The sequence below is a fragment of the Peromyscus californicus genome, unplaced genomic scaffold (genome assembly GCF_007827085.1).
Source record: "Peromyscus californicus insignis strain IS unplaced genomic scaffold, ASM782708v3 Scaffold_16__1_contigs__length_79575227, whole genome shotgun sequence".
Classification (NCBI taxonomy): domain Eukaryota; kingdom Metazoa; phylum Chordata; class Mammalia; order Rodentia; family Cricetidae; genus Peromyscus; species Peromyscus californicus.
In genome coordinates this window covers 307,889-321,247 of record NW_026294458.1, presented here as the reverse complement: position 1 = coordinate 321,247, position 13,359 = coordinate 307,889, and the positions used below count along the sequence as shown (strand labels likewise).

At 37.9% G+C, this 13,359-nt stretch overlaps 1 protein-coding gene across 2 annotated transcripts in view; it reads right to left on the bottom strand.

The window, feature by feature from the left end:
- Positions 1-8,088: 8,088 nt before the first annotated feature.
- Snai2 (snail family transcriptional repressor 2) overlaps positions 8,089-13,359 on the bottom strand; it is a 48,460-nt gene continuing 43,189 nt past the window's right edge. For both annotated transcript variants that reach the window (XR_008218680.1, XM_052739934.1), the window contains exon 5: positions 8,089-12,787. The gene's annotated coding sequence lies outside the window, so the exon portion shown is untranslated. The remainder of the gene's footprint in view (positions 12,788-13,359) is intronic.

Genomic DNA, 13,359 nt, shown 5'->3' with positions numbered 1-13,359 from the left:
TGTCAGGTTATGGAAAAATCCTTTCTTAAACCTTTACTATTTACATGATTTTTTTTATGAAATTCTGAGGCCTCCAGCACATTTCCTATTAATAATTTATCAATCTCATCATTGCCTTGTGCTAGAGGGCCTGGCAGACCAGTATGGGATCAGATGTGAGTTATATATAAAGGATGACTCCTTTTTCAGATTGTATCTTGTAATTGAATAAATAGTGAAGTTAATTCTGAAGCATCATGGATAAATTCTGCAGTCTCAATATGTAATACTACTCTTTCAGCATACTGAGAGTCAGTTACTACATTGAGAGGTTCTGGAAAATCCATTAATACCAACAGAATAGCCTACAATTCTGATTTTTGAACTGAATTATAAGGACTTTGAACCACTTTACTTAAATTTTCTGATTTGTAACCTGCCTTCCCTTGTTTGTTGGCATCTGTATAAAATGTACAATCTCCAGTTATGGGTTTTTTCCTCACAATTCGAGGCAAGATCCAATCAGCTCTCTTTATAAGATCAATTCTATTGCTTTTGGGATATTTGCTGTTAATTTCTGCCAAAAATTACTACAAGCTTTTTGCCAAGCTTCATTTTCTATCCATAATTTTTCAATGTCTTCCTTAGTTAAAGGTACGACAATTTCTCCTGGGTCTATTCTTGCTAATTGACAAAGTCTCAATTTTCCTTTCCCAATCAAGTCAGAGATTTTTTTCCACATAAGTTTTTAATTTTTTATTTGGTTTATTTGGTAAAAATATCCATTCCAATATAATATCTTCCCTTTGCATTAATATTCCTGTTGGGGAATGCCTAGAAGGTAAAATAACCAAAATGCAATCCAGCTTTGGATCAATATGATCTACGTGCCCTTCATGTACTTTCTTTTCTACCAAGGCCAATTCTTTCTCAGCTTCAGGTGATAATTCTCTTGGACTATTTAAGTCCTTGTCACCTTCTAAGGTTTTAAACAAATTATTCAGTTCATCATTTTTTACCCCAACAATAGTTCTTAGATGAGGAATGTCTCCAAATCATCTTTGAAAGTCATTAAGAGTCTGTAGTCGATCTCTCCTAATTTGCACCTTTTGAGGTCTAATTTTTTTGAAGTTCTATTTTATATCCTAAATAATTAATAGAATCTCCCCTTTGTATCTTTTCAGGAGCAATTTGTAATTCCCAGCAAGGCAAAATTTTCTTTACTTCTTCAAACATTCTTTCTAAAGTTTGAGTCAGCTAATAAAATATCATCCATATAATGATAAATTATAGATTTAGGAAATTTTTTACGTACCACTTCTAATGGCTGTTGTACAAAATATTGGCACAAAGTTGGGGTATTCAATGTTCCCTGTGGGAGAACCCTCCATTGAAATCTTTTAGCCGGTTGAGAATTATTATAAGTAGGCATTGTGAAAGCAAATCTTTCTCTGTCTTTTTCTTATAAGGGTATTGAAAAGAAACAGTCTTTTAAATCAATAACTATGAGAGGCCATCCTTTTGGTAACAGAGTAGGCAAAGGAATTCCAGATTGTACAGAGCCCATTGGCTGGATTACTTTGTTAATTACTCTAAGGTCTGTTACCATTCTCCATTTACCAGATTTCTTTTTAATAACAAATACAGGAGAATTCCAAGGGCTGGTTGATTCTTCAATATGATGAGCATTTAACTGTTCTTCTACCAGCTCTTCTAAAGCCTGGAGTTTCTCTGTTGTTAAAGGCCATTGCTGAACCCATACAGGCTTGTCTGTTGACCATTTTAAAGTAGAGCTGTTGGTGTTTTTGGAAGATTATCAGTTGTTGTGCCCCATTCTTGTATGACATGGATGGCTGGTGAGCACTCATTAGAATAATATCTTTTAATATTTCTCTCAGAAACATGTACTAATTTATGATTTGTTTCTTAGATTGGAGGGATATTAATCTGAGTATTCCATTGTTGTAACAAGTCTTGACCCCACAGTTTCATAGCTATGTTAGCCATATATGGTTTTAATTTTCCTTTCTGTCCTTCTGGACCTATACATTCAAGCCATCTTGCACTTTGTTTCACTCGAGATAATGTCCCAATTCCTAACAGTTGAACGTTTACCTCCTGAAGAGGCCAAGTTGGATGCCAAAATTCTGGTGCAATTATGGTAACGTCCGCACCTGTGTCTACCAGACTAGACAACAAAATGCCATTTATTTTTATTGTTAGTTTTGGTCTTTGTTCATTAATAGAAGTTTGCCAAAAAATTTTCTTTATGTTTTTTCCTGAATTTCCTATTTTCTCTTTTTCATCATCTCGACCAACATGATTTATTCCAATAGACATTTGGTTATTTAGTTGCTTTGAGTAGGGGTTTCCTCTACAACTGCAGGAAAGGTTTGAACTGGATTTACTGTGGGGGCCTGCTTGAGGCCCCTCTGGGAGTTTCCCGAAGCTCGAGACAGAGGGTTACCCTGTCTGTCCCTTGTTGATCTACATTTGTTGGTCCAGTGTTTTCCCTTACCACACCTTCTGCATACTCCAGAAGGAAGGGGCATTCTGTTGCCAGTGTTCCTTGAAGAAACATTATTTCTAGGAATGACCTCTTTACAATCCCTTTTCAAATGTCCTTGCTTTCCACATCCAAAACATCTAACATTTCTCAAACCTTTTGAAATTGCTTTTCCTACCCACATACCATCATGGTCATAAGCCTCAACATTAACTGTGTCTCTAATCCAATCTTCCAAAGGTGCAGATCTTGCCTTTAACGGCCTGATTATTCTTTTACATGCTGCATTTGCATTCTCAAAGGCCAAAGATTCAATTATTATCTGACTAGTCTCTGAATTCAGGACCATTTTCTGTACTGCTGAAGTCAATCTTTGTAAGAAATCTGTGAAAGATTCTTTTGGGCCCTGTATAACCTTTGTAAATGACTCAGTTTTTTTTTCCTGGTTCTTCAACTCTGTCCCATGCATTCAAAGCTGCCGTTTGACATAGAACTAGGGTTTGGACATCATATAAACATTGTGTTTGTACTGAAGCATATTGGCCTTCTCCAATAAGCTGATCCTGGCAGACTTGTATTCTGTTATCCCTCCATTGTTTTTCTATATTTTTAGCCTCATTATTGAACCACATTTTCCACTGGAGATTTTGTCCGAGTTCAAGAACAGCCTGTGCCAAATCCCTCCAGTCCTTTCGTAGAATCCTATTGCAAGTTGACCAGGTGTTTAACATTTGCTTTACATATGGGGAGTGCATGCCATAAGATGCTATTGCCTCCTTAAATCTTCGTAAGTCTAACATTTTAACTGGAACCCAAGTATTTTGTTCATTCTCTTCATCAGGGAGCTGGTGTATGGCTACCGGATAAATTAAGGGTGATTGTGTGAAAGCTGGCTTTCTTTCTGCAACCTTATGATCCAATTTTGAAACAACTTCACTGTTTATTTCTTCTGTCTGAATTTGAATTTCTCTATAATTCATTTTTACTGGTTTAACAGGTTTAACAAATTTTTCTAAGACTGTTATCCTGGCACTTAAATTGACTATCCTTTTAAATAGTAAAATGAGGATAAGAAAAGTAATAAACTGAATAATTCGATCAATATTAATCTTTTCATATAGTTGTTCCATTGTCAGAGTGTCTAAAATTTCAAACAAAGCCCAATTTTCTTCCAATGTACACATAAAGCCCATTTTTTTAATGTTGAAAAAAAATTCTCTTTTAAATAGATATGTTAATTGACTTACCAAGTCTGGGTAGAACAGTAGAATCCGAGGGAATTTCAAAACAGCCACCTGGTGTTCAAGGTGTGAATCCAGAGAGAGAGAGAGAGAGAGAGAGAGAGAGAGAGAGAGAGAGAGGGAGAAAGTGTAGCCGCTTGAGCAGAGTCAAGCCTTGGCTTTACAGGCAGGGGCCCTGTTCGGCAGGGCAGGCCTGAGTTGTTTGTAGCAGTTGCAAGTAGCTCCAGCTGCAGGTCAGTCAGGCCTGGGCCCAAGCTAGGGAGCTGGGCCGCCCAGGCCGGAAACCGGACCTGCCGCCAAACCAAGCCAAGTGGTGTTTAATGGATTCTTGTCACGTTGGGTGCCAAATGTAGATGTAACCAACCTTCTTATTAAATAAGAAACACAGAACCAATGCAAAGAAGAAAGCCAAGAGGTCAGAACTAAGAGCTAAAACCTTACTCTTCCTCCTGCAGTGGTCCTACCTCTATGAACCAGAGCTACCCTTGTGTTAAAGTCTTTATATAGAATTCCTGTTCTGCCTTCTCATTGGTTGTAAACCCAACCACATGACCGCCTCGTCACAGCCTGTCTGTATAGGCCTCCAGGTTTTCCATGATTGGTATTGAGATTAAAGGCATGTGTATCCAATAATGGCTGTATCCCTGAACACACAGAGACTTACCCAGCTCTGCCTACCAAGTGCTGGGATTACAAGCATACACCACCACTGCCCTGCTTTCCTATGGCTTGCTAATAGCTCTGACCCCCGGGCAACTTTATTTATTAACATACAAATAACATTTTAATACAAATAAAATGTCACCATAAGAAACACCACAATAAAATATCTCCTAATGGCAAACTGATATAGCCATAGATCAGTTTCTTCCTCAGCCCTCATTAGAAAGTTTCTTCTTTTAGTACATGGGAACTAACACAGAGACACACAAATGGAAAATTAGTAAAGAATGAAAGACTTTCGACCACTCAGTTATAAATGGAATGTCCTTTTCAATGCTACCCCACCCAAGTCTCAGGAATTTCTGGAGGATGAGGCCAAAAGATTGTTGGAACCAGAGGTGATGAATAAAAAAGAAACAGTTTCTTCCCAACATGACAATACTGCTACACATATGAACTCACAGTCTGTGGCAGAATGCACAAAGCCTGCATAAGTTTGGGCTTAATGGTGTCCCAGCATAGAAAGGGGGATGTGCACACAGGATTCCACCCCTAATTGTGAATTTATCTGCAATTTATACCCACTGGCAAAGAAAAAAATTGTTTCCTCTAGTAGAGTTTCACTGGATGTATTAACCATATTTCAGGGCAGACTCTATGGCCAGAAGTTGTTGGCCAACACAATATAAGTATTCTTGTAGTTTAAAAAAATATCATTTTGCTTTGTTTGAACACTTTTTTTCTTATTAGTCTTTCGTTTATTTATTTTGATTTGTGTGTGTTTTTCTTGTTTTATTGTTACTGCTTCCTTTGTTTTAAAGAGAGAGAGAAAGAACAGAAAGTTGTGTGGGTAGGAAGTTAGGAAGTATCTTGGAGGAATTGGGGGATTGGAGGACATGATCAAAATATATTGTACAAAAAATTTTTTAATAAAAAAAGGAATATTTTCATAGTCCTACATGAACACACATACAAACACACACACACACACACACACACACACACACACACACACACACACACAACTGTAAAAATAAAATCTCTATATAAAAATTTAGGTTTAGGTAATTGAAATGAATAGCTACTTGTTAGAACAAAAGGCTATTTTACCATTAGAGAGCACTCTGAATGTTCAGCTGTGAGACTGTCATAATGAACTGTATTACTCTTGGTGTTCTAAACACCACAAAACTATCTGACTCCTATATATGTTATTTCTTAGGCACACAGAAAATAAAGTATAGTTATATTTAAAGTAAACTAACTACAAAATATTTGATATTTCAACTCTCAGAGCCTTTGCATATTTCACTCTTTCAGTATATCAGAGTCTTACGGAACATGCTAATATGAAAGTTCATGGAGTGAATCCTGTCATAATAAGGGCAAAGACTCTGTTACTAAAATAATAATTACATTCACAATACATTTTTATTAGCAAATTTTAGCCTAGTGTTATGTACTGTGGAATAATGCTTTTGTATACTGGTTTAATAAAATGCTGATTGGCCAGTAGCCAGGCAGGAAGTATAGGTAGGATAAGCAGACAAGAAGAATTCTGGGAAGAGGAAGGCTGAGTCAGGAGATGCCAGTCCACTGTCCAGGGAGCTGCATGTAATGGCACACAGGTAAAGCCATGAAACACATGGCGACATATAGATTAACAGAAATGGGCTGAGTTTAAGTGTAAGAGCTAGTCAGTAGTTAGCCTGAGCTCATGGCCAAGCAGTTTTAATTAATATAAGCCTCTGTGTTTTCATTTGGGTCTGAGTGGCTGCAGGACCATGAGGATGTGGGAGCCAGGTGGGCACAGGAAGTCTTTCAGCTATAGTTATGTGATTTGTGATGTAACCAAATAAATTCCAGAAGGGGCATAATAATATGCATTTTGTATAGCTAGTTTTATACATATACAAGTATAATGTCTAAATAAAATATACCTGTCATTCAAACAGAAACATTCAAAGCACACAAGCCATCAGGCTGTAAGAAAGATAGCCCATATCAGCTTTATCATGAAAAGTGTAAACTTTACCCTAAACTGAGCTTGATCATCGTTATGACAACTTGGTTTGTTAAACATTACAGAGCTCCATGCTCCAGAGCAGAGTTGGGATTAGTTGTCTTTTTGTGCCTTTCTTGCCTAGCTCTCCTGAGAGCTATGTCTAGTTTTGTTAGTTGTTTTTTTTTTAATGTATATTTTTACCATGGAAAAATTTCAAATATCCACCACAGTGGAATGGCAAATGGATTTGATTATTTGATTTTCCCAGCACACAACTTGAAAATTTTCAAGTTTGCCCATGTTTTGTGTATGTGTATTTCACATTCTAGAAATTCTTCTCTTTTCCTGACCTGGCTATTATAAAGCATGTCCCAGACATCAGGGGATGCCAGCCTTTAGCTAAGAGGCAGAACACACCCTACATATGAAGGAAGCTATGTTTTGCTATCTTATTTACAAACTAGTATGTAGGTGGTCTTAGAGTAATGATGATTTGATTTGAATTATTTAATTATTTTAAAACATTTATGTATACCCATTTGAATGTATTTATGTGTACCAACTGCATGCAGGAACTGTTGAAGTCGAAGAAAGGGTTGGATCCCCTGGAACTGGAGTAATAGGAACTAAACCCTGGCCCTCTGCAAGAGCAGCAAGTCGTCTTACTACTCTCTAGTTTTGACTCAAATTTTAAAACTCATGGGAAATCAGAAGATATTTAATGGAATTGGAATTTGGAGTTTTGCTCATTTTTCATACTTAGCAACTATGGTATGATCCTCTCTTATGATTTAGCATGCTAGACAGTGACAGCAAGATTCAGCTCAGTCATTGATATGAGCATAGAGAAGGATGACTAGCACCTCACAGTGTGTTGTGTCACTAAGTTCTTTGTAGATTAGTTAGTCAAACTAATGGATTATTGTTTGAGAGGCAGTCTTACTAGTGAGACTTACCTGATTCAGCCTTCTGAGTGCTGGGATCATAGATATATGACACAGTGCCCAGCTTAAGATATCTTTGATTCATGACATTTTCAATTTCTGATTGGATTACAAGGATATGATTTCATGGCAAGTTGAACAGAAACTGAATATTTTCCAAAAATCTTATATTTTAAAAGTATTAATATAAAAAAATCACATACAAATTATAAATATAGAACTTTAGAGGATGCTTTAAAAATAGTGATTTTCCAAACACTCAAATTAGTGGAAATGCTTTTAGATTTTTTTCCTGTGTAATTATATTGCTAAATCCAGTGTCATTAATAATGGTGTCTGTGCATACATGACTTATTAAAAGTATTTTTTTTCAACATACAAGTAAATAATTTACAGAATAAAAGGCTATAGACTGAAATAAATCTATGCACTACTTGGAAATAGCCATTGTTGTTGCATACTTTTTTTCTTTTTTCCAATGAAGATATTTTATGCAGCTAAGTCAGACTTATCAGCACATATTTTTCGAAGATTAGATGTTGTCCATTTTTTCTTTTTAAAGGCAAAATATTGAGTAACTACAGTTTGTAGATATTCAGAGATCAGCAACCCAATTGCCTAAAACACTAATTTTAGAGTAAACTCCTTAAGACTTAAATTTTTATTCTGAAATTTTATTGAAAAATTTTCCATGACAAGTAATTTTTCCAATGAATACATTTTTACATTATTGTCAAAGGAAAAATAAATTTATTTTTTAGCAATCATAGCTCCATTTTATATGCTCTGGACTCCTTAATCAGGTGAATAACAGGACAAAGACACAGCAGTCTGATGACACCTTGCACTTCAGATGCAGGACTTGAAGAACCTAAGTTCATTCTAACTTGAAAGTCTCCTCTGTGAGAACTAGCTTTCGTGGTTCTAAATCATACCATGCAAATTTCCAATGGAGGAAGTGACCAACAGACTTATATTGCTGCAAGGCCTATGAATCACAACAAAAAGACAGCGTAGCACCATAATCCTTAGTGTGTAGTAGTGATATGTGTAGGTTTGCAGTGATAACCAACAACTCTCTAATTAGACTTAAGATCTACTCAACAAGGAAATCCTGACTCATATAGGAAATCTCTCCAACTACTAGGGGTCAATAAAGTAATTGATATTGGTAGAGAACCTACAACTGCCATTTTCCTAAACCAGAATAATCCTTAACCATACTCTATACATTTGCCCTTATACCCATAGATGAGTGTGGTCTTCAGCCCTCATCAAGAAAACTACTTTTTTCAACAAATGAACAGCATTACAGAAAAACACAATCAATCATCATGCAGACTTCTGGAGCTCAGTACCACCTGACAGATGGATCTACAATACAACTCCTGCGCCAAAGGCCCAGAGATAATTGCAAAAGAGAGGGGAGGAAAGATTATAAGAACCAAAGGAACAAGGAGTTTGCTGTGAGATTGTGTCTCATTCAAATATCAGAAGCTATACCCATGAAGTCTCACCAATACAGCTTCCTAAATATGACCTAAACAAGGAAAACACCAAGCCTTGCTAACATGGAATAGAGAAAGTTCATGAGACCTCAACCCTAGACTAAAGTACTACAGGGAACTAAGGAATGAGGAGAATGGGAAAATAGTCTTCCTTGTGGAAGAGTACACCAATTGGTTATCCAATACTGTAGCTAGAGTTTTCCTGCCTGGCCCACAGTCAAGACAAATCTCTATCACCTGCCAGTCCCACAGTCGCTCAGACCCGACCAAGTAAACACAGAGACTTATATTGGTTACAAACTGTATGGCCGTGGCAGGCTTCTTGCTAACTGTTCTTACAGCTTAAATTAATCCATCTCCATTAATCTATACCTTGCCACATGGCTCGTGGCTTACCGGCATCTTCACATGCTGTTTCTCATCGTGGCGGCTGGCAGTGTCTCTCAGACTCAGCCTTCCACTTCCCAGCTTTATTCTCCTCCTTGTCCCGCCTACACTTCCTGCCTAGCCAATGGCCAATCAGTGTTTTATTTATTAACTAATTAGCAACACATTTGCCATACAGAACATTCCACAGCACTTCCCCCCCCTTTTTTTTTTCAAAAGGAAGGTTTTAACCTTAACAAAGTAAAATTACATACAATTTGGGAATTTGGGCGTAGCTTCTCTTACTACTTCCTGCTGGAGGGGGGCGCTGTATCTTATGGGGATACAAAGAAAATTTTAGGATTATGGAATAGTCTGTGAGGCTGTATCATCTGAGCCAGTTGCCTTGAAACCATTCTGGATGTTGGATCATCTGGGCCATGGTGTCATCGGAGACTTTCAGGGGGTCTTGGCTGGTCAAACCTGATGTTTCTTAATCTTGAACAAATCCATAGCCTCTGGCTTTCTGTGGAAACAAAAGAGACTCTTTTCCAAAGCAACATATCCTTATATCCAAATTTTGAAGTCAAGGTACCTTTAAAGTATACATTTTGACATAACTCAACAGCTTTTACAATCAAATGTTTTTCTGCAGTTAAAAGTCCCAAAGACAACACAATCCAGATTCTCTGTGTAATATCCATTTTTACGTGGCTTATTTTTTATACTACCTTTACTGTCTCTTTAAAGACTTTATTTTTTAAAACTATGTATTTGTTTCTATAACTCTATATATCACCTTTTTTGTCTCTTTCAAGCCTACGTATATTTTACATACATTGTAAACTATTACATCTGAATCTGTCTTATTGTGAATCTATTGCCTTAAACTGCAGCAGCTGTAGCTGCTGGCTCCACCCACCTTAGCTTCCCAACATGGCTACGTTTACCACCAGCTCTGGGAGCTATCGTGGGTCTATGCTTTTAGTCAAGCAGCGTGTAGCCCAGAAACCTCCCCTTTTGCTCTGCACCAGCAAAGGCTAAATCCACCATGCAGCTCAAAGTGCCACTTGCAAAGGCCTCATTCCCGCCATAGGCAGGTCGAGCACGCACGCTAGGAACCCACCAGTAGCTCAAACCAGCAGCTGCCGCTCATTTGAGAGAGACAATTAGGAACTGTTTTTAGCTCCGTTTTAGAATCTTTTCTCAGGTTTTAGGTGGAAACTCTTGCCACCACGTTGGGCGCCATTTGTAGCTAGAGTTTTCCTGCCTGGCCCACAGTCAAGACAAATCTCTATCACCTGCCAGTCCCACAGTCGCTCAGACCCGACCAAGTAAACACAGAGACTTATATTGGTTACAAACTGTATGGCCGTGGCAGGCTTCTTGCTAACTGTTCTTACAGCTTAAATTAATCCATCTCCATTAATCTATACCTTGCCACATGGCTCGTGGCTTACCGGCATCTTCACATGCTGTTTCTCATCGTGGCGGCTGGCAGTGTCTCTCAGACTCAGCCTTCCACTTCCCAGCTTTATTCTCCTCCTTGTCCCGCCTACACTTCCTGCCTAGCCAATGGCCAATCAGTGTTTTATTTATTAACTAATTAGCAACACATTTGCCATACAAAACATTCCACAGCACAATACCAAGTGGATAACCCTAAAACTTACACATACAAGCAACATTTCCTGGCCTGAACAGGTTGTATTTATATATTTAGCAATATGTAATATTACATAAGGTTGGGCAGTGTGATGGTTTAAAAGAAAAATGGCCCCCAAAGGGAGTGACACTATTAGGAGATATGGCCTTATTGGAGGAAGTGTGCCACTGGATCTCAAAGGAGGTCTTTGAGATCTCATATATGATTAAGATACTTCCCAGCATCTCAAACCACTTCCTGTTGCCTGCAAGATGTAGAACTCTCACCTACCTGTCTGCCTGTATACCATCATGTCTCTCCATGATGATAATGGACTGAAGCTCTGAAATGTAAGCAAGCTACTTCACTTAAATGATTTCCTTTATAAGAGCTGCTGTGGTCATAGTGTTTCTTCACAGCAAGAGAAACCCTAAAACTAAGACAGGCAGTGTTCAGTGTTAACATTTAAAACAACAGTACATTGAAATTCTAGAAAAGAACTGTTTTATTAGAGAGAGACAAGGAGAGAGGAAGAGAGAGAGAGAGAGAGAGAGAGAGAGAGAGAGAGAGAGAGATGGAGAGGGAGAGGGAGAGAGAGGGAAAGAGAGGGGGAAGGAGAGAGAGGGAGAGAGAAGAGAGAAGGGAAGGGAAGAGGAAAAGAGAAGAGAGGAGAGAGCAGGGAGGCTTACAAGACCTGTGAATCATTCATATTTACATTGCTTTAAGTTTGAAATCTAATTGGTTATTTTTGGTTAATGAATAACTGGTACTTTAATTTGGGATACATAATTATAAAATTGCTGAAGAAGTTCTTGGTCAGGAATTGGAAACTAACTTCCAGCTTCTGAGTGGAACTTTGGCCTCTGGTCTTTTTTCCTTCTGTGAGACATAGTGTAGTCTAGCAATTCAACTATGCTGTGACGTGTGAAAAGGCCCTGCCACATAGCCTAAAATCCACTTGGTCTGCTTTCAACACACATTCACCATTGGTGAGGAACACCTTCCATATAGACTGCTTTATCTATTTTATAGTTCAGTTTTTAAGTGCAATTTGTTTTCTGACATTATACTGCAATTACATCAAGCTGCTTTTGCATGATTTATTTGACATAATCATATCCTAACAGCTCAGCATCACAGACAGTTCGGACTTACATTATCATATAATTTACTGTGAAATCATACCTACACTAATATCATCTAAATAAAGCATTAAATGCCATGCCATTATGATTGGTGCCCACTATAAGCCTAATTGCTGTAATTATGGAAGCTGTTATTAATGAGATTATGAGTAGCACCCTGTGCTTTTCAAAATTGTAATATGAATGGCCAGATGGTTTTGTAGATTTGGGTTTCTCACTATGTCTATTGATTATATGCCATGAGATTAGTTCTAGCTGTTCCATTAGATACTGACATCAGAGTAGTACATATTGTACAATTCATTTAATTGATCACAGAGAGTCATTTGAAGCCTGCAGATAAAAACTGGGCAGTATCTTACAATCAGAAGATGTTCTGACAGGAAATCAGTTAATATTGCACAGTTTAGTATGAAACAAGAACTTACAGATTACTTTTTCTTCATTTTTTCCTTTTATTGAAAATAGATTCTTTTCTCATGTAATATATCCTCATTACAGTTTCCCTTCCCTCTACTCCCCCCAGTTTCTCTGCCTCCTCTCCCTTCCAGATTCACACCCTTTCTATCTCTCATTAGAAAAGAACAAGCTTCTAAGATATTAACAACAAACATAAAAAAATATAAGATAAACAAAAAAACATGACATTTAGGCTAGCAAGGCAATCAAACAGAAGGAAAATTGACCCAAGAGCAGGAACAAGAATGAGTGACTCAGTTGGGGATTTAGCTCAGTGGTAGAGCGCTTGCCTAGCAAGCGCAAGGCCCTGGGTTCGGTCCTCAGCTCTGGAAAAAAAAAAGAGACAAAAAAAAATAAGTGAAGAATGAGTGACTCACTTGTTCACATATGTAAGAATCCCATAAAAATACTAAACTGAAAGCTACAGGACCTGGAGCAGACCCATATAGGCCCTGTGCTTTTTGCTTCAGACTCTGAGAGTTCATTTGAGCTTTGCTCAGTTGACTTAGAGGGTCTTGTCCTGGTGTCTTCCATCCTTTCTGGCTCTTATAATGTTTCTGTCTCTGCTTCCACAGCATTCCCTGAGGTCTAAGGGAAGTGATTTGATGGAGACATCCCATTTAGAACTGTGTGTTCCAAGAACTCTCTCTCTAGGAATGTCTGTCTGTGGGTCTCTCCATCTGTTTCCATCTGCTGCAGGAGGAAGCTTCTCTGATGATGACTAAATAAGGCACTGATCTCTGAGTACTCCAGAATATCATTAGGAGTCATTTTATTGATACTTGCCCCCCATTTTTAGACCAGTAGTGTTTGGTATTACCCTAGGTCTCTGGGCTATCTGGTCTCTGGTTCTTGGTAATCCAAGCAGTATTAGGTATGGGTTCTATCTTGTGGAGTG